At 42.2% G+C, this 23,277-nt stretch overlaps 1 protein-coding gene across 1 annotated transcript in view; it reads right to left on the bottom strand.

Annotated features, from left to right (window-relative positions):
- Positions 1 to 366: 366 nt before the first annotated feature.
- LOC126161764 (ubiquitin-conjugating enzyme E2Q-like protein CG4502) overlaps positions 367 to 23,277 on the bottom strand; it is a 665,340-nt gene continuing 642,429 nt past the window's right edge. Inside the window, exon 8 of the mRNA XM_049917821.1 lies at positions 367 to 3,386. The gene's annotated coding sequence lies outside the window, so the exon portion shown is untranslated. The remainder of the gene's footprint in view (positions 3,387 to 23,277) is intronic.

The raw sequence follows: 23,277 nt of genomic DNA, 5'->3' as shown, positions 1-23,277 counted from the left end.
ACAAGACAATAGTCGTTGGGACGTTCAAACATTAAAAATTATTTACTGTTATTAGGAGTGATGATTAATTTTCATGTTCCATAGCAATCCAACTAAAATTTTCTTAAATCGATAGATCGTACTGGCACCATACGACCTTGCGTTATTAGCCAATTTCGTCTTCACACCTGTAGACTGGAAGTAAGACCACAATGTTACGAAAGTTCTCAATGTAGAGGATTGAAAAACAGTAGCATAGAAATCCAGAAATTGGATGTTGTAGCGTTGTTTATCAAAAAAGTTTTGTCTTTAAGATGAAGATGATGCTATAGATAAAGCTACATCTCCACAGCTTGCATTACATTTTCTAGTGCAATACTGAACCTTTACAGATGATGAATTTATGGCTATAGAGTTGGAAGTAAAGAAGACACCAGCATCAGAAAAACGAATGCGACTACCAATAAAGGTTGAGCGTCGTGGCACGAGGTTTAAGTTAATTTAAAAGTAATCACACATCCTAGGTTATAAGAAAAAATAGCAGCTGTTTTTTAGATTACTTCTATATTGAGAAGTGGCTAATCTGATAGTAGGCCCGGAACTGTAGGAACATAAGTGACCGGTATTCAAAGCGAGGAGAAAAAAAAAACATTTTTCTGAATCTAATGCGGCGCCTATTAAGTTTTTTACTATTTGCTGTAGACTTTGCGGTTGAGCATATCGATTGTCAGAAACATAACTGATACGATTCTCGCCCTACAACGAGCACAATTTGCTCTTGATACGTTAATTTCGTTAAGTCTTAATCACGTGTGATCTAATGGTTCTGTTATAAATAAATGTGGACGCTCATAGAGAACAGTGTTTTAGTGATGTGGATATTGGGGAGCATAGATGTACCAACAGGCATACGGATTAAATAGAGAAAAATTGATAGGATTACAGGATAATCATATGGAACGCGTTACGACGAAGTAAAGTAAGCGAGAGAGAGTGAGTGAGAGAGAGAGAGAGAGAGAGAGAGAGAGAGAGAGAGAGAGAGAGAGAGAGCGAGAAATAACTATATTTTAGCGTTTGATTTCTATTTTATATTATGATATGCTGAAATTAGCAAGTGAAATAAGAAAATAATTATTATAAATAAAGAATAGACAAAGATACGTTTCAATAGTTCTGTAGGGAAATAATGTTTCCAACTTCAGGTAAAAAATATCGCAGAATTTCCTATCATTTCAAAAGCTAATTAATGATGAATACTTCCTTCTGTTGATGGGCGTTCTTTTTTAAAATAAAATGTTAGAAGGCAGTTGGAGACGTCATTTCTGTGACAATGAGACCAGTAAAAATATTTATGGACTGGATGGCATGAGACAAACAGGTCATGTACTAACATATCAATTAGCTCCAGCAGCTATCTGTGCTACAGATGCATATCAAAAACATTTCCCACATGTAGAATAATGAAAAATTACAAAGTCTTTCACATTTTATGCTCAAAAGTAATACAATGCGCATATGGTATATGTTTTTGTGTGTAATATTTAAACTTTATTACTACAAAGCATCATATCCAATCTCTTAGTAAATACTTTACAATTACGACACCTACTATCCTTGCTACTTTAATACTGAGGAAGTGAACCCGTATAGAAATTATGCTGTGTAAGATTCAATCAGAAATGTAAAGTTCTCTTTGGGGAAAGTACAGTATCCAATGGCCGTTTTGGTGTTCATGGAAATTCGGCGTGGGACATTATCGACGGAGGTTTAGTTTATCTCGGTGGAAGGCAGGAGAATGGTGAACCGCAGCTTGAGACCTCCACGGTTTCAGTATAACTTACGAGTGGACGGCCTTCGCAAATTTATTTTCTTTGACGGATACGGGACGGATCTAAGGGAGGAAGCCTAATGGGACTCGCAAATTCTCAACCGAATTTACCGTATGTCAAGATGCTTGAAATTTCTGGTTCCACATTGCACGTCAGTTCGTTCATAATTACATTACTAGTGAAAATGATTTATAGGATGATTATTGGGAATGGATTACTACCACAATACTATTGCACGGGCTTAATAGTACGTCACACATTTCAAGGGGATGGAATGATATTTAGCTGCTACTATTTTTCTTCATTCTGAACTCTCGCCCTTGTAGTTTTGTATCTGGACTTAACTGATCTCTTTATAGCCAGTTTTTATTTTGGTTTGGTACTAGAGGCGTGGCAACGTATGAGAACCGAAACACACGAACATAAAAAAAAGAACTGACCAAGCTTTAGACCGAAGAATGTTACTATTTCTACGTGTAGAGACATCCCGAAAGTGTATTTTTAGTCTTACGTCAGTAAGTTTCCGAGCAAATATTAATAAACATTAATTTCCGCATATCTCTCGGTTTGTAATACTAATAAATTCTATTCCATGTCATTTGTTTAAATAACATTTTGTAGTTTATGTGTCGGTAATATATATACGGTATGAATGGAAATCTTGATAATGTTTGCAGAACCAATTAGATAGATTGAAACGGCAGCAGTGGTGTTCGTAAGAGAAACTTGGAGTCATTTTTGTTGTGCATTATGTGTTTAGAGATTTACCGCAATGTTTTTCTATTGTCATTTGCGGCAGTATAGTTTAGGAAGATCTCGTGTAATTGACCGTAAAGTCCACCGTAACTTATCTGGATGGTAAAATGTTAATCTTTGTTATGAGGTACAAGTAGACATGTCATTTCAATGAGTAAACGTCACACTATAACAAGCATTCGTCAGAAGCACAATTATCCACATGTCATACGAAGCATCACAGGTAATTTATGTCTGATAAATATAGGTTATTAAATTTAGTAGTATGGCGGCACCTTCGGATTTAAGTTTTTCCTTGGTATCTTCGTAGACACTTTTAGTACACAGCCAGTCCAGACTGCGAAGAGAGAAGCTGTTACAGCTTCCAAACCATTAAAGCGAACATCAAAGCACTGGGATCAAACACGATGAGATTATCTCGGGGATGGAGTCTGTCGAGGTACACGATACGTGTAAAGTTTACTTGTAGCTAGCCACTTGTAGAGGGCGGTCACGTACTCGGGTTTGAATATGCTGACGTTCTATTTCTTTTGGGTTGGGTGAACTATAAACACTAGTCCTAGAGCCGGAGAAAATGTCTCTTAATAAAGCTACAGGTAGCTATGAACTAACAGCTTGATCTAGAGTCTAGAGAATGGAAAGTAAGAGTGACGATGAGATGATTTCAGGATGGAGGTTCGTCGAGAAGGGGGCTGCGTGGAGGAGAGCGCCGGCTGTCCACTCCGCAGTGGCGGGAGGCGCAGCTCAACACTGCGGGGGCGGCGGAGGCGGCAGAGGCGGTGGCGGCGGCGGCGAGGGCGGTAGCAGCGGCGGCAGCACCACCTGCAACACACGGCCGCCAGCACGGCTGTAGCGAGGTAGCAAAACAACACTCAAGGGGCAGTGACAAATTTCTATTCTTTACTCAATCTTTTCTCTCTAGCTCATATGTGCCCTTTATAAACTATGCAGAGGGATATTAGAGCTGAAATAGCTTGAATAAAATAGCTTTTTGAGTGACATGTATCAGTAGCGGTGGAGGGTGTTTCTGCCTAGTGCACAGCAGCCCACGTGCCCACGCGAGAAACATAAATCACTCGGTTTTTGACTTTCCTCCTCCTCAAATTCCTCGAACATCACCGAGCGAGGTGGTTAGAACACTGGACTTGTACTTGGGAGGACGACGGTTCAATCCCGCGTCCGGCCACACTGATTTAGGTTTCCCGCGATTTCCCTAAATTTCTCCAGGCAAATGCCGAGATAGTTCTTATGACAGGGTACGGTGGACTTGCTTCCCATCCTCCCTAGTACGATGAGACCGATGACCTCGCTGTTTGGTCTCTTCCCTAAAATCAGCGCAACTCTCGAACATCTTCATAACTTCTGTACGTGCAGCAAACTCAATGGTCGCAACCCAGTTGCTTCCCTAATCCTAAGCAATTCATGGCACTGCCGCACTTACACTGCTGACACATTCCTCACGCTTCCTCCATTCCTACACCCTCTGTGGCCTATCCCAAGCTATCTACGACAGGATCCCTTTTCCTGACTCAGAAATCCGCCCTGGAATCTACTTATCATACCAGCAATAAGCCCCACTTCCTGTCTCTTTCCTTAGATGAAAGCTGTGTTTGCTCTCCCAGACTTCTGACACACCCACGCTTCAGCCTCCATTATTACATCCCACTTCTCAGATTAGTAACCCACCACTCTCAAGACAAAGCGACCCATCACCATCGCCATCATCGTTGTCGTCGTCGTAGTCATCATAGTTGTTATCATTATCGCCAATATCGCCATAGCACCAACAATACCACCATAATCTATTTTGCAGTACATCATCAAAAGAATTAATTTTGTTGTATTTTAATGTTATCAGTTTAATATTTTAGCTGCAGAAAAAAACTGTCCGCCTGCTTAGCTCATTGGCAACATGTTTGCCTAACATCCAGCAGGTCTGGTTTCGATTCCTGCCGGGTCGGCGATTTTCTCCGGCCGTCGACTGGGTGTTGTGTTGTTCTTATCATCATCATCACCGACACGCAGGTCGCTCAGTGTGGCGTCACCTGAAATAAGACTTGCCACCTGGCGGCCGAACTTGCACTGGATGGGGCCTCCCGGCCAACAATACCATACGAACATTTCATTTGTAGAAAAACTCTGTACATAACAGATGTAACGGGCGAGGAAGGTGTACTGAACATTACATCAGTATTTACGTCATTTGCGGACTAATAATCATGACCATTACAAATCGTATGTTTTTAGATTGTTAAGTACCTCTAAGTACATGTGACAAGGGCAAGCTATTAATGCTTATTTTCCCTTGGTCAGCATGTCAGGTGTCGAAGTGTGGACGCGTGGACGCAAAATGGTTAGTTTATACTGACGGGCGCTTCAGTCTGGAACCACGCGACCGCTACGGTCTCAGGTTCGAATCGTGCCTCGGGCATGGATGTGTGTGATGTCCTTAGGTTAGTTAGGTTTAAGTAGTTCTAAATTCTAGGGGACTGATGACCTCAGATGTTAAGTCCCATAGTTTTCAGAGCCATATACTGTCGGGTGTAGTTCACTTAGGCGTCCAGAAAACATCAGGTCGAAAAGATTGTGTCGTGTTTGTGGGAAGACTGTTCGACGCAGACGAGAAACAACCAACCCTCTCACGTATGTGCATATTAACGTACCACATACAAAAATACCTGCACTTACACCCGTTAACCCTGTATAGGATGATTTCGGTATATGGTGACAAACTGCAGGAAACGACCCCGAGAAGATAAGGAGCAAGAAAGGTCATATGGACGGAAATGCTGCCCAAGTGGAGTACACGCGCTTGACGGTGAAATAAAAGATCTATGACAGTATAGGTTTCAATGACTGGAAGCACATATGAGAACACACCAGGCAAATGAGAATGCTCTGTCTGAACTTGTGATTTAGCTCCACACACAAAATGACTGTAAAGTTGGCCATGACGACAGTGCGCTCACCTATCAGTAAGGAGGCATCCGATCCATTGCTGTTGCCGAGTCACCCTGGTGTGGACGTATGTCCTGTAGTGCAGTGCTGAGAGACGATGGCCCGGTGTACCAAATAGGAACAGTCCGTCATGGTCTTTACATAAAAGTTCCGCGTCCTGGCCCCAGACTGGCCAACCGGGACCAACCGACCGCCATGTCATCCTCTGATAATGGCGTCACTGGATGCAGTACGGAGGGGTATTTGGTCAGCCTACCGCTCTCTCGGTCGATGTAGAGTTTTTTGATCCTGTAACCGCTACTATTCGGTCTACCATAATATTATCTCTCTCTCTCTCTCTCTCTCTCTCTCTCTCTCTCTCTCTCTCTCTGTGTGTGTGTGTGTGTGTGTGTGTGTGTGTGTGTGTGTGATGCCAGTAACAATTTGGTTTAAAAGACGCTGGTCCCCCTTCCTCACTCTCATTGCAGGTGGTTTACCAGTTACAAAATTCTTTATATTTGGCGCTCCATGCTATGTCTTGCTGACTCCCTCTCTCTGTCTACATTGGAGAGCTGGCCAATCAGGGTGGACCTCTGTAAACACTGCTGTATTTCTTACTTCCACTTCTAAATTACACACATCAAAGAGAATTTTGCATCATCCCGGCTCCCATAACTCCAGAAGATAGTCGTTGACTGTGGATATTGTATCACAGACACAGTCCCTATGACTGTTCAGAGATGTCACTAAACCCGCCCAAAGATGTAAACAACCAAGCATGAGCAGCGCCTATTAGACGGAGGGGTCCGACAGCCGATCAGTTCCAGTCATTCCACGAGGAAGGAGGTACACGACTCATGTTGTCTGTAGTTCAGCCATACCTAGACGGTCAATACCGCGGTTCGATCGCGTCCGCATTGTTATTCTCTGCCAGAAAGGGCTCTCAACAAGGGAACTGTTCAGGCGTCTCGGAGTGAACCAAAGCGATGTTGTTCGGAGATACAGAGAGATAGGATCTGCCGATGACATGCTTCGCTCAGGCCGCCCAAGGGCTACTACTGCAGTGGATGACCGGTACCTACGGATTATGACTCGGAGGAACCGTGACAGCAACGCCACAATGTTGAATAATGCTTTTCATGCAGCCACAGGACGTCGTGTTACGACTCAAACTGTCGCAATAGGCTGCATGATGTGCAACTTCACTCCCGATGTCCATGGCGAGGCTCTCTTTGCAACCACGACACCATTCAGCGCGGTACAGATGGGCCCAACAACATGTCCAAATGGACCGCTCAGGATTGGCATCAAGTTCTCTTCACCTTCAACCAGACAATCGTCGGAGACGTGTTTGGAGGCAACCCAATCAGGCTGAACGCCTTAGACATACTGAACAGCCCGAGCGGTTCTAGGCGCTTCAGTCTGGAACCGCGCAGTCTGGAACGGTCGCAGGTTCGAATCCTGCCTCGGGCATGGATGTGTGTCATGTCCTTAGGTTAGTTAGGTTAAAGTAGTTCTAAATTATAGGGGACTGATGACCTCAGATGTTAAGTCCCATAGTGCTCAGAGCCATTTGAGCCATACTGAACAGCGAGTGCAGCAAGGTGAAAGTTCGATTCTGTTTTGGTTTGGCATTACGTGGGGCCGACGTACACCACTGGTGGTCATGGAAGACGCAGTAACGGCTGTAGGAAACGTGAATGCCATCCTCCAACGGATATTGCAACAATATCGGCAGCATATTGGCGAGGCATTCGTCCCAATCGTGCACATCTTGTGAATGACTTCCTTCAGGATAACGAAATGCCTCGGATTGACTGAAAAGGGTCGTTTATGGACGACGTGACCCAACAACAACTCTGAGGGATCTACGCCGAATCGCCGTCGAGGAGTGGGACAATCTGGACCAACAGTGCCTTGATGAACTTGTGGATAGTACGCCACGACGAATACGGGCATGCATCAACGCAAGAAGACGTGCTACTAGTGTTAAGAGGTACCGGCGTATACTGCATTCTGGACCATCACCTCTGAAGGTCTCGCTGTATGGTGGTAGAACATGCAATGTGTGGTTTTCATGAGCAATAAAAGGGGCGGAAATTATGTTTGTGTTGATCTCCATTCCAGTTTTCTGTACAGATTCCGGAGACCTCGGAACAGAGGTGATGCAAAACTTCTTTTGATGTGTGTATTTAGGTTAACCAATGGTAGCTGTTTTTACATTTCATTTCGCATTCTGACTTGCAGGACCTGTAGGCAGTGTCGGCGTCTCACGGTTTTTAAAGTAACCCTAAACTTTTCTGTCCCATTCCACTTTCTAAGAAGTTATCTTAGCAGCGCGGGTATTAAGACGAATTCTGACTGCCTGCAGTTTACTCCACAATAGCCGGTCTTCCAGGCTCTGTCGAAACAGCCCACAACCCCATACCACACACAGGTCACTAAAAACAGTCTTCTTTGTTCCCTCACAGCATAGGCGCGTCCGTCGCCAAGGCAGCTTCTCTTCAAGCGCTATCCAGCCTCATCCCCTGGCACTGTGGATTCGACGTGTGTGTGTGTGTGTGTGTGTGTGTGTGTGTGTGTGCGCGCGTGTGTGCGCACGCGCAGACTTTCCTCGCTGCTGGGGCTATTCCCCCGTGGTATTTAAGACCCGTGGCTCGTACCCTCGCCTGCCGCCAAGAACAACTTGTTTTCGTAGAGGCTTCTTATTCAAGTGCACGTGCAGTTCAGTAAAGAAAATTGTAATCTATGATTTCAAATACTGACGATCACTGGCACTGATTCATTTTTCATTTACTGGTAGATATTAATATATTCCGATTTGATCGAAATTTTTCGTAATGGTTTTATATTGGTTAAAGGACAGTTTGGTTATAAACGGTAGTATAACAATAAGAAGAATTAACTGAGAGAAGACGTTGCATTCGATTGATGCCCCATTTATTTCTGTCTAAAAATAAATTTCTTAGCAGTGTTTCAACAGTAAAAAAGTCCACTCTATTTCTGTGTCATCTTGTGGTCTACCACTACAGGATGTGTTACGCCCAGAGATCAAAGTTCATACGCAAATTAATCTAGAAATCAACAAGAATGTGATATTTCTCTCCATTTTTGTATCATTCTCATTGACCGTCTAGAAAATATTGTCCCGTTAGCAGACTTGTGTGTTCAGCTCCATTTTTCGCCATTTGATCTCTCCGTTTCTGTGTACTTATTGTTTTACTATTGTGTTTCTCATTTGTATTAGAATCAGTTGTCAATGATGTTATTTCTTCAGCTTCCACCAAACGTCTTCCCATCGCAAGAAGAAACATGTGATTCGTAGTGCAGCTAGGGAAATATTATAAATTCATGTGATCAGGAAGTTAAGTAGAAATTGAGCTACTAGAAAAATACGAGAAGACGGAATTTTTGCAAGTGTATGTTCTCTTTCCTCTACTGAGAAAAAGCGCCTAATATCTGAGAAATACAAGTTTCACTATGTCAATTGTGATAGGGATGTGAAGTACTACCATACGTTGTACGTAGTGTAGAATAGATGCTCTACTGTGCCTAAGCTTCTCACAGCAGTCAGGAAAATCATTCAAAGGTGAGAATTCTCCTGGAACGTGTATGCAGACATCAAAGCATCAAGGTAAGCAAGATACAGTCGAGAAACCGCCCAACATTCGCTACTTCCTAACTGAACAAGGGGGCCGTGTGTCGTGACGAGAAAACGTATTTGAGCAATTGGATGCACAGTACTAACGTTATCAAACCAATTATCTATCGTGAATCTTCAGGTTTTGGCGGCGCAAAGACTGTTCCATTAAGTTTCGGGTGTGCAGCCGCAAGCATTCTCTTTGATCTTCTAATATTTCGGCTGTATAACGTTCAGCGATCTTCAGAATGAGCCGCAAGACTGCCGCTCCAGTGCTCACTTCGTGTCTTTATACTCGTCTACCGCGCAACTCCGTATGCGTTCACAGATGCAAATACGCCAGAGACGTCGGTCGGCGGCAGAGACGTGCACAATGCGCGAGTTACTTCTGTGACTCTGCAGTTGATCTGTGTTGGCACGTCGCTATATCATTGTGAGCTGCACTGTGACGACGTCTTTGTGAGTTTATTACACCAAGTGCCGGATTCCATGATTTATCAAGGTTGAAACCACTATCCCTGTTAATTAAATTGGTCTTCAAGCGAATCTCAATTGCCTCCCTCACTATGGAGTCACTGAAAGATGATGTAGTTGCCAAAATTTCGACGTTGTCATACAACATAGTGTGACCAGTGTCGATACAGTGCTCTGCCACTGCCGACTTGTTCGGTTGTAAAAGTCGTGTGTACCTCTGGTGTTCTGTACATCTTTCTTGGACAGTACGAGTTGTTTGTCCAATGTAAGAAAGGCCACATTCACATGGAATTTTGTAAACTCCAGATTTTCGGAGCAGCAAATCATCTTTGACGGAGCCCACGAATGCAGCTGTCTTGGTTGGAGGACGAAAAATCACTTTTACTTTGTGTCTGCTCAGAATACAACGCACACGGATTTGTATTTACGTGCAAATAGCAGCCACCATCCTGACAGACGATAGGTGTTCTCCGAACTTTGACCCATAGAGCACATATTATTTCTGACGAAAGCAGTCTGCAAGATGAACTTTCCCACTTATAAAGAGTGTTTGAAGACATTGGGTACTCCCCACAGCAAATACAGAAGGCACTGAAAGTGAAACCGAAAGAACCCACAAAGAACACAGAAGAAGGTGAAGAAACCTGTAAATCGATGGCCTTCCTGCCATATGGGGGTAGCCTCTCATCAAAAATAGGACAGATTCTCAGTAGACACAAAGTAAAAGTGATTTTTCGTCCTCCAACCAAGACAGCTGTACTCGAGGGCTCCGTCAAAGATGATTTACTGCTCCGAAAATCTGGAGTTTACAGAATTCCATGTGAATGTGGCCTTTCTTACATTGGACAAACAACTCGTACTGTCCAAGAAAGATGTACAGAACACCAGAGGTACACACGACTTTTACAACCGAACAAGTCGGCAGCGGCAGAGCACTGTATCGACACTGGTCACACTATGTTGTATGACAACGTCAAAACTTTGGCAACTAAATAATCTTTTAGGGACTCCATAGTGAGGGAGGCAATTGGGATTCGCTTGAAGACCAATTTAATTAACAGGGATAGTGGTTTCAACCTTGATAAATCATGGAATCCGGCACTTGGTGTACGAAACTCACAAAGACGTCGTCACAGTGCAGCTCACAATGATATAGCGAAATGCCAACACAGATCGAATGCGGATCACAGAAGTAACTCGCGCATTGTGCACGTCTCTGCCGCCGACCGACGTCTCTGGCGTATTTGCATCTGTGAACGCACGCGCAGTTGCGCGGTAGACGAGTATAAAGACACGAAGTGAGCACTGGAGTTGACTGCTACGGTCGCAGGTTCGAATCCTGCCTCGGGCATGGATGTGTGTGATGTCCTTAGGTTAGTTAGGTTTACGTAGATCTAAGTTCTAGGGGACTGATGACCACAGATGTTAAGTCCCATAGTGCTCAGAGCCATTTGAAGCACTGGAGCGGCAGTCTTGCGGCTCACTCTGAAGATCGCTGAACGTTATACAGCCGAAATATTAGAAGAAGAAGAAGAAGGAGGAGAATTCTAACGGCTGCACACCCGATACTTAATGGAATAGTTATCTATCAGCAACCGATACTATGATCAAACGAATCAGACTTGGACTATTATTGTTCCAGAAGTATTAGTATACCCAAAAAGGAGTAGTGTTGAAATATATTTACGTAGTTTCGATTTACGAAGTCACTCGCAGAATGTCGGCGTAACTGCACTATCAAGTTGTCAGAATGGTACGTATTATTCCGCAATAGGCAACGTCACAATGCACACTTGACTAGTGGCCGCGTTGCTGCCATGCGCATTCTTCTCAGCAGAGGCAATATGTAAATCGTACACTACTGGCCATTAAAATTGCTACACCAAGAAGAAATGCAGACGATAAACGGGTATTCATTTGACAAATGTATTATGCTAGAACTGACAAATGATTACATTTTCACGCAATTTGGGTGCATACATCCTGAGAAATCAGTACCCAGATCAACCACCTCTAGCCGTAATAACGGCCTTGATATGCCTGGGCATTGAGTCAAACAGAGCTTGGATGGCGTGTACAGGTACAGCTGCCCATGCAAGTTCAACACGATACCACAGTTCATCAAGAGTAGTGACTGGCGTATTGTGACGAGCCAGTTGCTCGGCCACCATTGACCAGACCTTTTCAGTTGGTGAGAGATATGGAGAATGTGCTGGTCTGGGCAGCAGTCAAACATTTTCTGTATCCAGAAAGGCCCGTACAGGACCTGCAACATGCGGTCGTGCATTATCCTGCTGAAATGTAGGGTCTCGCAGGGATCGAATGAAGGGTAGAGGCACGGGTCGTAACACATCTGAAATGTAACGTCCACTGTTCAAAGTACCGTCAAGAGGTGACCGAGACGTGTAACCAATGGCACCCCATACCAGCACGCCGGGTGATACGCCAGTATGGCGATGACGAATACACGCTTCCAATGTGAGTTCACCGCGATGTCGCCAAACACGGATGCGACCATCATGATGCTGTTAACAGAACCGAGATTCATCCGAAAAAATGACGTTTTTCCATTGGTGCACCCAGGTTCGTCGTTGAGTACACCATCGCAGGCGCTTCTGTCTGTGATGCAGCGTCAAGGGCTGATAGTCCATGCTGCTGCAAACGTCGTCGAACTGTTCGTGCAGATGGTTGTTGTCTTGCAAACGTCCCCATCTGTTGACTCAGGGGTCGAGGCGTGGCTGCACGATCCGTTACAGCCATGCGGATAAGATGCCTGTCATCTTGACTGCTAACAGTCATTGGATCTCGACCAACGCGAGCAGCAATGTCGCGATACGATAAACCGCAATCGCGACAGGCTACAATCCGATCTTCATCAAAGTCGGAAACGTGATGGTACGCATTTCTCCTCCTTACATGAGGCATCACAACAACGTTTCACCTGGCAATGCCGGTCAACTGCTGTTTGTGTCTGAGAAATCGGTTGGAATCTTCCCTCATGTTAGCACGTTGTGGGTGTCGACACCGGCGCCAACCTTGTGTGAATGCTCTGAAAAGCTTATCATTAACATATAACAGCATCTTCTTCCAGTCGGTTAAATTTCGTGTCTTGTGCATGTCATCTTCGTGGTGTAGCAGTTTTAATGGCCAGTAGTGTAATTTGCGTCAGAGCTGGATAGGATGCGGAGTACAGGCAGACGAAGCACTAACGTAGAGGCCGAATGGGATCCCTGAATTAAACGCGTCGCGCGGTACTTGTATCGGCAGTGTCCATATTTCTCCTCCATCTTCCGTTTGTATCCTTTGGTTCCGACATTATAACGTTATGTGACGTGTTAAGATGAAAGGACTTTTCGAATAGATTTCAGTCGCACAACGAAAGGTGAACGTATCAAACGTTTGTGAAATATAATACTACAAAAATGTAAAGTTTTTCCAAAATTTTTATGGAACGTGCTGGACCCTGGACCAACTACTGCTTTGTTGTGTTAGGGACATGTTTCTCACGACGCAGTTACATAGGAAATATGTTTACTTACATATTTATTTCAGTCTGCTCCACAAGTTATTTACCAAACGCCTTGCCAGAGCATTATTGTCTCATCAACAGGTGAATAGAAGATATTCCCTCTTGAAAATTGGTACATTGATCCAAGTGCATACCTTCCCTACAAAAGTGTCAAATCAAGGGACTGTATAGAATGCGTAGACGATATGCAGAATGCCTACAACTTTATGTCAAGGTATTTAAGTTCATTTTAATTTAAAACTTTTCCTAGGAAATGTATAAAATGCCTAAATATTTTATGAAATGGACACAGGATAAGTATGAAATTTCAGTGAAATAACATGTTCAAACTAGAAATTTATATGTTTAATGATAGATTGTCTCATATGACAGATAGGCTCGGCTCGGATTCAGTAGCTAGCTGCAAGTAGTTTCGGCTGTGGCCGAAAGGTATCAGCATCTTACGGGCTATGAAATTATGAAGTAGTTAAAACTCTACGCTTGGGGGAAAATCTGTATTTATTGCGTCGTTGATTAATTATTGATTATTTTTTTAAATATTGGTGTGAATGAAGGTGTGATGTGAAGCATTAAATAACTGAATATTGTTATTTCTATTAACTAAGTATACGTCAGCGTGCGAACTGGATACTGAGAGAGTGGAAAATACTAAGGGGAAATTGTGAAGTGCAGCTACCCACTTTATGGGACTGAGAAAACATGATACATTTTCCGATGATTTTATTATTTAAAGAAGGACTTACTTTGATGCTTAGAGATTTTATAATTTTTTTATTTCGGTAAATTGTTCATAAAAGCTATTAAATTCTGACTGGTCAAAAGTAAAAGCTGTGGGGTTGCACGGTTTAATACTAAATATTAGATTGATTATGATGTATATCAGCCAATCAGAGGCCAGTACGTTTGCCTGTATTTTGTGCGCCAAGAGAACTGCTTTGTGAAGCTAAGGGAAGTTCGGATCTTAGCCGTGATCATGTTTGGACGTGGATATAAGAAGCTCTGAAAAGATATGAAAACTTTACGAAATAATAGTTAAAACTTGGCCGACAGCAAACTGAACAGTCGTAGCGGCAAACTGTGTAATATTTGAGCGAGTATTCTGTCGCAGACAATCTGCTTGTTAATCCTTTTGATAACGGACTTCATTAATTACCATAAGCTGAACGGCTGAAAGCAAGGGGGAACTACAGCCGTAATTTTTCCCGAGGGCATGCAGCTTTACTGTATGGTTAATGATGATGGCGTCCTCTTGGGTAAAATATTCCGGAGGTAAAATAGTCCCCCATTCGGATCTCCGAGCGGGGACTACTCAAGAGGACGTCGTTATCAGAAGAAAGAAAACTGGCGTTCTACGGATCGGACGTGGAATGTCAGATCCCTTAATCGGGCAGGTAGGTTAGAAAATTTAAGGGAAATGGATAGGTTAAAGTTAGATATAGTGGGAATTAGTGAAGTTCGCTGGCAGGAGGAACAAGACTTTTGGTCAGGCGAATACAGGGTTATAAATACAAAGTCAAATAGGGATAATGCAGGAGCAGGTTTAATAATGAATAAAAAAATAGGAATGCGGGTAAGCTACTACAAACAGCGTAGTGAACGCATTATTGTGGTCAAGATAGACACGAAGCCCACGCCTACTACAGTAGTACAAGTTTATATGTCAACTAGCTCTGCAGATGACGAAGAAATTGAAGAAATGTATCATGAAATAAAAGAAATTATTCAGTTAGTGAAGGGAGACGAAAATTTAATAGTCATGGGTGACTGGAATTCGGTAGTAGTAAAAGGGAGAGAAGGAAACATAGTAGGTGAATATGGATTGGGGGTAAGAAATGAAAGAGGAAGCCGCCTGGTAGAATTTTGTGCAGAGCATAACTTAATCATAGCTAACACTTGGTTCAAGAATCATGAAAGAAGGTTGTATACATGGAAGAACCCTGGAGATACTAAAAGGTATCAGATAAATTATATAATGGTAAGACAGAGATTTAGGAACCAGGTTTTAAATTGTAAGACATTTCCAGGGGCAGATATGGACTCTGACCACAATCTATTGGTTATGAACTGTAGATTAAAACTGAAGAAACTGCAAAAAGGTGGGAATTTAAGGAGATGGCACCTGGATAAACTAACTAAACCAGAGGTTGTACAGAGTTTCAGGGAGGGCGTAAGGGAACAAATGGCAGGAATGGGGGAAAGAAATACAGTAGAAGAAGAATGGGTAGCTTTGAGGGATGAAGTAGTGAAGGCAGCAGAGGATCAAGTAGGTAAAAAGACGAGGGCTGGTAGAAATCCTTGGGTAACAGAAGAAATATTGAATTTAATTGATGAAAGGAGAAAATATAAAAATGCAGTAAATGAAACAGTCAAAAAGGAATACAAACGTTTCAACAATGATATCGACAAGAGTGCAAAATGGCTAATCAGGGATGGCTAGAGGACAAATGTAGGGATGTAGAGGCAAATATCACTAGGGGTAAGATAGACACTGCCTACAGGAAAATCAAAGAGACCTTTGGAGAAAATAGAACCACATCCATGAATGTTAAGTACTCAGATGTAAACCCAGTTCTAAGCAAAGAAGGGAAAGCAGGAAGGTGGAAGGAGTATATAGAGGGTCTATACAAGGGCGATGTACTTGACGACAATATGGAAATGGTAGAGGACGTAGATGAAGATGAAATGGGAGATATGATACTGCGTGAAGAGTTTGATAAAGCACTGAAAGACCTAAGTCGAAACAAGGCCCCGGTAGTAGGCAACATTCCATTAGAACTACTGATAGCCTTGGGAGAGCCAGTCCTGACAAAACTCTACGATCTGATGAGTAAGAGGTATCAGACAGACCTAATACCCTCAGACATCAAGAAGAATATTACAATTCCAATCCCAAAGAAAGCAGGTGTTGACAGATGTGAAAATAACCGAACTATCAGTTTAGTAAGTCACGGCTGGAAAATACTAACGCGAGTTCTTTACAGACGAGTGGAAAAACTAGTAGAAGCCGACCTTGGGGAAGATCCGTTTGGATTCCGTAGAAATATTGGAACACGTGAGGCAATACTGACCCTACGGCTTATCTTAGAAGCTAGATTAAGGAAAGGCAAACCTACGTTTCTTGCATTTGTAGACTTAGAGAAAGTTTTTGACTATGTTGACTGGAATACTCTTTCAAATTCTGAAAGTGGAAGGGGTAAAATATAGGGAGCGAAAGGCTATTTACAATTTGTATAGAAACCAAATGGCAGTTATAAGAGTCGAGGGGCATGAAAGGGAAGCAGCGGTTGGGAAGGGAGTGAGGCAGGATTTTAGCCTCTCCCTGATGTTATTCAATCTGTATATTGAGCAAGCAGTGAAGGAAACAAAAGAAAAATTCGGTGTAGGAATTAAAATCCATGGAGAAGAAATAAAAACTTTGATGTTCGCCGATAACATCGTAATTCTGTCAGAGACAGCAAAGGACTTGGAAGAGCAGTTGAACGGAATGGATGATGTCTTGAAGGGAGGATATAAGATGAACATCAACAAAAGCAAAACGAGGATAATGGAATGTAGTCTAACTAAGTCGGGTGATGTTGAGGCTGTTAGATTAGGAAATGAGACACTTAAAGTAGTAAAGGAGTCTTGCTATTTGGGGAGCAAAATAACTGATGATGGTCGAAGTAGAGAGGATATAAAATGTAGACTGGCAATTGGAAGGAAAGCGTTTCTGAAGAAGAGAAATTTGTTAACATCGAGTATTGATTTAAGTGTTAGGAAGTTGTTTCTGAAAGTATTTGTATGGAGTGTAGCCATGTATGGAAGTGAAACGTGGACGATAAATAGTTGAGACAAGAAGAGAATAGAAGCTTTCGAAATGTGGTGCTAGAGAAGAATGCTGAAGATTAGATGGGTAGAGCACATAACTAATGAGGAGGTGTTGAGTAGGATTGGGGAGAAGAGAAGTTTGTGGCACAACTTGACTAGAAGAAGGGATCGGTTGGTAGGACATGTTCTGAGGCATCAAGAGATCACCAATTTAGTATTGGAGTGCAGCGTGGAGGGTAAAAATCGTAGAGGGAGGCCAAGAGATGAATACACCAAGCAGATTCAGAAGGATGTAGGTTGCAGTAGGTACTGGGAGATGAAGAAGCTTGCACAGGATAGAATAGCATGGAGAGCTGCATCAAACCAGTCTCAGGACTGAAGACCACAACAACAACAACAACAACAACAACAACAAGCTGGCTATTACGAGTGTCTATAATTACATGTGGGTGCTGAAACTGTGACTTATGATCAGCACGAGCTTGTCAGTGTTATAGTGTCACAATGTTTTGAAGTTTTTACTTGTAAACTATCTTTTAATTAATTGCTCAGCTAAACTGATACTGAGAAGGATTTTGATGTGCCCTGTAGAGACATATAGTGTGGCTAGATTCAGCTACAGCTTTTTCTAGCCGACGAAAACCACGCATTTTTCTAACGTTAAAGGCTTGTGGACTGGACTGCAGAAGAAGAAATCACCGCAAGGTGAGTGAGCATTATTTCTGTAGGAGGAGCGCAAACAATCGTGCCGTTGCAGTTTGTGTCTGTTAAATGGTTTATCGTGAAGAATATGTGTTTTAATAGTTTTTCAGCAATTACTAACATTTAATAAACAACTGAAAAACATTTCTTAACAATTATTGCAAATTTATAATAAACAATAACTGAATCTAAACTTCCAATTTTTATATATTTCAGTGCTGTACTTCTTTTATGCTTTATTCATTGCGGCAAGCGGAACTGAAATGACACTTTGAACTGCAAAGAACTTTACTTTTTACACACTAATACTTTAGGTCCTGGCGTTTATCTTTGCACATGGATTTGACAAATCCTTGTCTAGTCGCGGTAGACTGCTGAGTTGCAGTTGACCTGAGAGATATATCTCTGTTCATCAGACTTGCATGCTGTAAACCACGCCCTTGTGTACAACTGCTTTACGATGCCTTCTTTGGTACCCCATGTGTAAAAAACCGTAATTTGTCACATCAAAAGCGACAGCCAAAATACTGTAGACCCTTTTTTCAAGTAATACGGGAAAGTTTTTTCTGTATTCACCTTTCTAAACTTCCCTATAGCGATCGTGTTTTTAAAAACACTTTTTCTTGAAGACTTACTCCTTGTTACTTGTAACTCTGTACAAAAACTTTTGTTTCATTGCATTTGCACGACAATCAACCACAACATTTTCACAATTATCGCTTGCAGCCTCCATTTTAGCGAAAGTGACGTTCTGAAACAACTGAACTTCAACGGATCTGGACTGAAATTATTACAATAGTAACGTATGTGGATCCTTTAGGTGTTACAATATTTAAATTATCTATCTTTCATACTTTGTCTCAAGCACAACCAATATTATTTTAAATGCCTAGGCAAAGTATTAATCAGATACGTTAGATACCGTGCCCAATGATTTTGGAATTCTACACAGTTTGCCGGTAACACATACAAGACTGAAAATAAAAGAATGAAATACATATACAGAATACAAAGTACATAAGAATGGCAGAGGGCATTCAACTACTACACCCGCAGTCAAAGTTGACACTCGGCGCTGTGGCTGATGGGAGCAACCGTAAAGGCATCTTCCATTTACAGTCGCTCCGACCAGCCACCGCGCGGAGTGTCAACTTTGTTTGCGCGATTAATACTCTTTTGACCATTACAAAGCCGACTGATTCTGTATAGCTCAATTCTGCATAGTATTGGCAATGTCAAACTGCACCGTCTTTCTTTTGTATGGTATGAAGCTACGACACAATTTGGTGAAAATGACTGCTAAGAAATTTTTCGGAGGTAGTACTTGATGCGAATGTTGTAGTAAAACGAACTATTCAGTCATGTCACTACCGGTTTTTTCGGCAGCAACGATACATGGTAATTCGAATTCATGTTTTAGTGTTATTAGGACTTTATGATAACGTAATGTTTGCATGTAAATACAAAAGGCATTGTTTTATTCTATTCTATGAGCGACACAGTTAGAAATTGACAGTGACGGCACACTTCAAATCCGAGAGAGCAGTTAACGCCAACGGACGTATACGCCGTCAAGTCGGCGGCCAAAGGGATGCGGAAAATGCCAAGAGCGTCAAGTTCTTGCTACGCATAATTTTTTTTTTTTAGCAAGGAATAAAGAAAAACATATAATTCGTGTTGTAAAATATTCAGTCTGTTCTGTGATCCCGAAATGCCAAGAGCTGTAATCTGATCATCTTCCCGCGCGGGATTAGCCGAGCGGTCTAGAGCGCTGCAAAAAAAAGGTTCAAATGGCTCTGAGCACTAAGGGATTTAACTTCTGAGGTCATCAGTCCCCTAGAACTTAGAACTACTTAAACCTAACTAACCTAAGGACATCAAACACATCCATGAACGAGGCAGGATTTGAACCTGCGACCATAGCTGTCTCGCGGTTCCAGAATGAAGCGCCTAGAACCGGTCGGTCACACAGGCCGGCCTAAGGCGTTGCAGTCATGGACTGTGCGGCTGGTCCCTGCGGAGGTTCGAGTCCTCCCTCGGGCATGCGTGTGTCTGTGTTTGCCCTTAGGATAATTTAGGTTAAGTAGTGTGTAAGCTTAGGGACTGATGACCTTAGCAGTTAAGTCCCATAAGATTTCACACACTTTTTTTTATCATCTTGGGGTTGAAGCTCTTTTTTCGTGTTTGCTTTAACATTAGGTATGTTTTTGGATAGGGTCCGCTTTTAGCAAAACACAAACATACTAGCTGCGTTCTGGTTTACGTAGACAATAACAAGTTATGACGTGGCAAGACGCTCTATGCTTAGTATTGCAATGAAACTTTCGTCTGTGTTAGAATTAATGTGAAGATTTTAGTTTTCTGATTTATCTTGATTATTTTGAGAAGTGAATATTTGAAAAAGTGGATTCTAAGAAGAGTAATGCCATTTTAAGAACATACATATTAAAGACAAGAATCATGTTGGCGCTAACGAACAAGTGAATGTTATATTTAACTGATAAAAACACACGCAAGTGGGCACTGTAACTTTATTAATCTTATTTGTGATACGATAGCGGATCAAAGTGACAACTGATACTGAAATATCTGTTATTCAGAACATTCTAAAAACTTCAGTGAATTGAGTGGTTAATTTCAAGGACAATTTGCGTTTAATTTGAAAAGAGGGTATTATGTGCCAGAGACTGTATTATTCAATTGCACAGAGGTAGTAATAATCTTGGTGAAAACAAATTACGCGTATTATTAGCCAAAATGGCAAATGTTTGAAATTATAGCCCCATCTATTTTATGTTAGTGAGGAATATTTTATATCAAATATTTAGTGTTCATAAAGAAACTGACAATACGCTAAGTAAGTTTTTTTTATTTATTTAGAAAACAAAGATATTGTGACTAACCGAGCAAAGAGCTTGTAAAAATACTGCAGTTAAGCATGGTCTCTGGGTTGAGACAGCAACGGAAAAATCAACGCAATCGCTTGCGCTGATTAAATAACAGTATATGCTTGGTACCATATTGAAGTGAGACCCACATGCGGACAACGAGAGCGGACAAGACCCTATCTGTAATCGTTGAATTATTGTCGTATGCGTGCATAATGCGGTCTCCACTCGCGATCTGAATAGGTACGTTGTCTCAAATGCGCACGGCTGGCTGAATAAGAAGCTCGCATCAAGAAGATTGTACCTTTGGAATGCATAAAACCGTTTCTTTCCTGTCGACCGAATATTTTTCTAGCAGAGGAGCCACTACTTGGATAAGAAGCTGTTGCGTTCTTCTCACTCATAATTCAACAGTTTTCCTTAATTTGATTCTAATAAATGTCACTGAATAATCTCATCTACTAATAATGTTGTGCGAAATTATGGGTATCTAGATGGAACGAGTAATGTTCGCGTGCTCCATTGGTGAGAACGTATGCTACATCCACACGCAACATTTTTTCAAGGACAAGGGAACAGATAAATACTTCTGAAGTCTTATCGGTTTTGTTGATGCTAATTGCGTGCCCTCCCACTCGCGTGTCTGCTGTCCGCTAGTTTAAAAAGTCAGCATCGCGTGCGGATGGCCAGAAAATGCTAACAGAGGAGTGTGAAGTTAGAGCACGCAGTGTTTCCCCAGAAAAAAGTATGGTGAGCAGATGTGATATCGTCATCTTGATATTCGCCCCTTTAGCACGTTACTCATGAGCAGAGCTAATTGTTCCTTATCTTCATTTCTCACACATGAATTGTCAAATTATGACACGCAAAGACTCAAACGTGGAAACCAGTGGTGAATAGAAAGGCGTACATGCAAGCGACGAGTCTTCACAGTCGATCTCTGATATGTAAGATCAGCGGGTACACGCTCTCTGGTACATGTACGGGGTATTTCAGTGTCTTTGCATCATATTTGTAGTGGTGATGTTATCACGTCATGGGGAACAACTTTTGTTACAGACAAAATGTTTACTGACTCTTCCGGGTGGTGTTAGGTATTTTTATTTTATTCCCCAGACCTGGGACAACGAGATTTCATCGAAGTAGCAGGATCTGCTAATCATGTGTGTTGGGTGTTACCTACCCCAGTAGGCCTACACTGATAGAGTGACAAGAAAAACTTCAGAATGTGTGTCTCGGAGAAGAGAAAGATATTTTAGAAGCGTATCAGGGATGCGGCCCGCCACGAAATCCTCTCCTGTGCCAACCTCTTCATCTCAGAGTAGCACTTGCAACCTACGTCCTCAATTATTTGCTGGATGTATTCCAATCTCTGTCTTCGTCTACAGCTTTTCCACATCTCAATACTTCGACTCTCTTGTGTTCCGGATTTTCCTAGTCCATGTTTCACTACCACACAATTCTGTACTCCAGACGTACAGTCTCCGAAATTTAATCCTCTAATTGAGGCCTATGTTTGATACTAGGACACTTATCTTGGACAGGAATGCCCTTTTTACCAGTGTTAGTCTGCTTTTAACGTCCACCTTGCTCCGTCCGTCATTGGTTATTTTGTTGCCTAGGTAGCAGAATTTCTTCATTTTCCGTGACCATCAATCCTGATGTTGAGTTTCTTGCTATTCTCATTTCTGCTACTTCTCATTACTTTCGTCTTTCTTCGCTTTACTCTCAGTCCATAGTCTGTACTCATTACGTTGTTCATTCCATTCAGCAGATCATGTAATTCTTCTTCACTTTCATTCAGAATAGCAAATGTCATCAGCGAATCGTATCATTAATATGCTTTCGCCTTGAATTTTAATTCCACTCCTGAACCTTTCTTTTATTTCCATCCTTGCTTCTTCGATGTACAGATTGAACAGTAGGGGCGAAAGACTACATCCCTGTCTTACACCTTTTTCAATCCGAGCTCTTCGTTTTTGATCGTCCACTCTTATTATTCCCTCTTGGCTTTTGTACATACTGTATATTACCCGTCTCTCTCTATACCTTACCCCTGTGGTTATGGAAAATAAAAATCACGATTATGTTAAAAAAATCTCTGTATTTATTCAAAATAGTCTCAACCCTGAGTCAAAACTCAGCTGAAATTGTATCAAAATGTTTTGGAATTGTCACAGTAGTCCTTTTCTGCAGTTGCATGTAGTTTTGCAGTACTGTTGCCGTAAATTTCCTTAACTGCGTCATAGCTGTGTGGTTTCGTTGTTAACTTCAAATTTGGGGAAAAACCAGAAGACGGCTGGGGCCAAATCCGGCGAAAACGGTGGGTGATCGATGACTATGTTCCATTTGCTGGCCAAAAACTCGTGCACAATCTTCGTTCTGTGGACTGCGGTGTCGTCATGGGGGAGCAACCAGGTACCTGCCTCTCGGTAATCGTGCCGAATTCCATCAATTCTCGCCCACAAACGTTGGAGGATTAAAAAAAACTTTGATGTCGCCTCTCTGTTCCACTGCCATTTTCGGCGACTGTCAGACACGTAGGCTACTGTTACGTGCATGGATGCTTGCTGCAGGAATGCTGGCGCTTTGACTTTCTTTACAGCTGTTTTTGAGACTTTAGGGATCACAACGCCGCTACTCTCCACGAGACAGCATTCCATTTTGGAGTATCACGCTAACGGAACTGGGACACACTGTGTATGCTCCTACGCCTTGATGTCTCTAACGCATAAT

This window comes from Schistocerca cancellata, chromosome 2 (assembly GCF_023864275.1).
Source record: "Schistocerca cancellata isolate TAMUIC-IGC-003103 chromosome 2, iqSchCanc2.1, whole genome shotgun sequence".
Taxonomy (NCBI): domain Eukaryota; kingdom Metazoa; phylum Arthropoda; class Insecta; order Orthoptera; family Acrididae; genus Schistocerca; species Schistocerca cancellata.
Note: the sequence above shows the minus strand (reverse complement) of the source record. Positions and strands in the feature narration are given on the sequence as shown.